This window comes from Schistocerca cancellata, chromosome 1 (genome assembly GCF_023864275.1).
Source record: "Schistocerca cancellata isolate TAMUIC-IGC-003103 chromosome 1, iqSchCanc2.1, whole genome shotgun sequence".
Lineage (NCBI taxonomy): Eukaryota > Metazoa > Arthropoda > Insecta > Orthoptera > Acrididae > Schistocerca > Schistocerca cancellata.
Genome location: NC_064626.1, coordinates 1,149,260,165 through 1,149,264,214, shown reverse-complemented (window position 1 = coordinate 1,149,264,214; position 4,050 = coordinate 1,149,260,165). Strand labels below are relative to the sequence as shown.

At 43.9% G+C, this 4,050-nt stretch overlaps 1 non-coding gene across 1 annotated transcript; it reads left to right on the top strand.

Annotated features, from left to right (window-relative positions):
- Positions 1-3,256: 3,256 nt before the first annotated feature.
- LOC126097102 (U6 spliceosomal RNA) lies at positions 3,257-3,364 on the top strand. Its single transcript, XR_007522090.1, has one exon. It is a non-coding gene; the product is annotated as a U6 spliceosomal RNA (small nuclear RNA).
- Positions 3,365-4,050: the final 686 nt, after the last annotated feature.

Genomic DNA, 4,050 nt, shown 5'->3' with positions numbered 1-4,050 from the left:
GGCGCATACAGAACAACTCCAGGAGGGGCACTTTCAGTATTATGGGGCTATGTCCATTGGACTGGGTCAAGAAAAATAGAAGGGAGAAGATAGAAGAAATTATGGGAGTATATGTAGAAGATAAACCAAGCATCAAAAGAAGGGGAATGGAATTGTGGCAGGAACTCTGGGATAGTGATGAAACTGGCCGAAGAACGCATGAGCTGTTTCCAAGCATAAAGGAACGCCTTGAACTTACCTATATCAAACCATCAAGGGGACTGCTGCACTTTCTTACTGGGCACGGTCCCTACCCGACATATCTCTGTCGGTTCGGGAAAAGGGCAGCATCAGCGTGTGACTGTGGAGCAGTGCAGGGCATTCCAGACCATGTGGTGTATGAGTGTCCCCTCTTCGACGATGTTGCACACCAACTTAGGGAACAACTGCCGAACAACGACACGTACCACCTGCTCCGGCATGAAAACACCTTCGACATTCTGAATCAATTAACCAATGAAATATCAAGTAAAGTCCTCAAAGAATATCTACGTAACAATCATTAATTAAACACCAGATTTGTCGCGTACGCCCCCCTGTTCCGCCGGGACGTGGAATAGGCCAGTCGCTTCACGGCTGGAATCCGCCAAGTCTTCGGAATGGTTGGGGGGCAGTACATTACTACCAGATTTGACAAGCACCGATCATGACATTAGATTAAGGTTAGTTATAAGATAAAATTAGGATAAGAGAAATAGTATAAAACTGCAGCGACCAAGTTACCGGCCAGCCCAGTGCCAGGGGCACTCCCACTGGGATTAGCTCAGTGGGAATGGCCAAAAAATTAGGTTTGTATTGTACTCTGGCACACTTGTAACGCTGCAGGTAGAGTAGTTATAATAAGTAACCATCTGAAAGTAGCATCTTAACAATAGAAGCCAAAATCAAAGCAACACTAGAAAAACAATAACATAGTACAGCATAGTAGCAGAACACTCCCATAGTGATGATGGATTGTAGTAAACCCTGTAGTGTTAAACATAATAATAGCTGCAGATAGAAACTTAGAAATAGTAAAAAATAGGACCTACTAATGTATTCAGGTAGTAGGTTATTTTGTATCACAATAATGATGAAATAAAGATTTTTTTTAAAAAAAAAAACATGTTTTGGCACCACTGTGCCATCATCAGTGGGTTTTCATTTTTATTTTTCTGCAATGTGAACATTTTTGTTACATGATTATAAAATTATCTATATTTTTAATTCAAACAAGAGATCGTTTCTTTTTGTAAATACCTTTACATTTGGTGAGCATGAATTATCTGGACCACTTTTGTGTTGATTATTAGAGGTAGCTTGTCATCTGCAACCAAACGATGTTGATGAGAAAGTTTTTTTGCTGAGAGTTAACCTATCTTCTAGAGTGTAATTTAGTTTTTCGCGGTGTTTTCGCGCCTAAATACGAAAATAGTGTTTCTCGAAAAGAACGTCGCCTTCCCTCCAGGGATTCCCATTTGTGTTCTCGAAGCATCTCCGTAACACTTCAGTGTTGTCGGAACCTACCGGTAACAAATCTAGCAGACCACCTCTGAGTTGCTTAGAGGTCTTCCTTCAATCCGACCTGGTACGGATCCCAAACACTCGAGCAGTACTCAAGAATACATCGCACCAGCGTCCTGCATGCGGTCTTCTTTACAGAGAAACAATTCTCCCAATAAACCGGAGTCGACCAGTTGCCTTCCCTAACACAGTTTTCGCATGCTCGTTCTAGCTCTTATCGCTTTGCAACATTACGCGCAGATATTTAAACGACTTGACTGTGTCAAGCTGGACATTACTAATACTGTATCTGAACATTACAGGGTTTTTTTTCCCTACTCGTGCGCATTAACTTACATTTTTCTACATTTAGGGTTAGCTGCCATTCATCACACCAACTAAAAAATTTTGCCTAAGTGGTACCATACCGTACTAAAGAGCATCATCAGTAAACAACAGCAGATTGCTGCCCACCCTGTCCGCCAATGTATGTAGAGAACAATAGCGGCCCTATCACAGTTCCGTGGGGGACTCCTGACGATACCATTGTGTTTGATGAACACTCGCCGTCGAAGACAATATCCTGGTTTCTACTATTTAAGAAGTCTTTATTCCACATACTTGTACCTTCGTTAGTAGCCTGAAATGGGCACGATGTCACATGCTTTGGCCGGCCGCGGTGGCCGTGCGGTTCTAGGCGCTAGTCTGGAACCGCAGGACCGCTACGGTCGCAGGTTCGAATCCTGCCTAGGGCATGGATGTGTGTGATGTCCTCAGGTTAGTTAGGTTTATGTAGTTCTAAGTTCTAGGGGACTGATGACCTTCGAAGTTAAGTCCCATAGTGCTCAGAGCCATTTGAATCATTTGTCACATGCTTTCCAGAAATCTAGAAATATGGATTCTGCATGTTTCCCTTCATCCATAGTTCTCAGTATATCATGTGAGAAAAGGGCAAGCTGAGTTTCGCACGAGTGATGATTTCTGGAACCATGCAGATTCGTGGACATTAGCTGCTTAGCCGTAAGAAAAGTTTGTTACATACGAACTGAGAATGTGTTCAAGGATTCTGCAGCAAACGGAACTTAGGGATGTTAGTCTGGAATTTTTCGGGTCCGTTCTTTTACCTTTCTTATATACTGTAGACACCTGCGCTTTTTTCCAATCACTTGGGACTCTGTGCTGTGCGACAGATTCACGAAAATGCAGGCTATGTAAGGGGCTAGTGGCGTAGAGTACACTTGGTAAAATCGAAATGGGGTTCCATCCCGACCTGGTGATTTATTCGTTTTCAAACCTTTAAGTTTCTTCTCTACACCAGGTACGGGAGTCTGTCCGATGGTCGATGGTCGGTATGTTAGTATGGTTCTCCACCGTGAACGATTTCTTGAACACAGCTGTACAGACTACTGTATTCCGGTGACCACCCTGACACAAACTTCAGTTCACCCCTTCAGCGTATTTTCCTCTTCTTAAGTAGTAAGCATTGCTGAGGCTCTCCAGTATTGGAACAGCACCCCAGCATTGGATGTAATTGGGGAAATCCTGCCCGTGTCTCAGTTGTAGGTCATCTATAGATCATACATAATTACATATTCATTGAGCCTCAGCAATAGTGACGATTTACGAAAGGGAAAATAAGCTGCATTTGCGAATTGAAGTTTGTATTTGGGGGGGGGGGGGGTGGCATTGGACTAGGATAGTCTGTGCAACTGTGTTACCTGTACTGCTACGATGGGTACTCGCTTCGGCGGTACATATACTAAAATTGAAAGGATACAGAGATGATTAGCATGGCCCCTCCGCAAGGATGGCCAAAAAAAATGGTGTAATGGCTAACACATCTGCCTAGTAAGTAGGAGACCAGGGTTCAAGCCCCAGCTGCATCACAGATTTTAGTTCATTTCTTCAGCTTCTGTCATCATAGATAAATTTGACTCATATGTTTCATGGAAAATTTGATTATATATTTAAATCTGATTACTATTGTGAATGTATGTTTTGGAAACATAAAGTTTCTTATTTTCCAAAACAAATGTTTGAATAGCTAGGGATGTACACATGGAATGTCCATTTTCACAGTTTATAAAATTATTCTGAGCATGTGGTGTAGCAACTTCTGACACTAAATGTAACTGCAACACCAAATGTAGTGGGAAGAGGTAGAAGGCACCATATTAAGACTCGTTCGAGCTTTCCAAGTGATTTATTGTTTCCAACTACAGTGCTGCAATCCCCTTCGTCTGCGTCACCGGGTCCTGCAATGCTGTGGACCACTCTATGCTGTCTGCAAAACGGCTTGGCGCGGAATGGCTGCCTCAGCAACCCGTGCAATGCCCTGTGGTATGTCGGCCTTGTATGGCCGCGGAGTTGTGGCGACGTCAGGGCTGCACCAGCAACCAACTCAGCAGCCTTCATCCTGCGCTGCCTCAGCGCCACCCACTGACAACTGCATGGTAGCCCGTGACGCGCGTCCCCGCTGTTATGGCTCGGGTCGCAGTGACAACAAGCACCCACGATCCGACAGCTGCA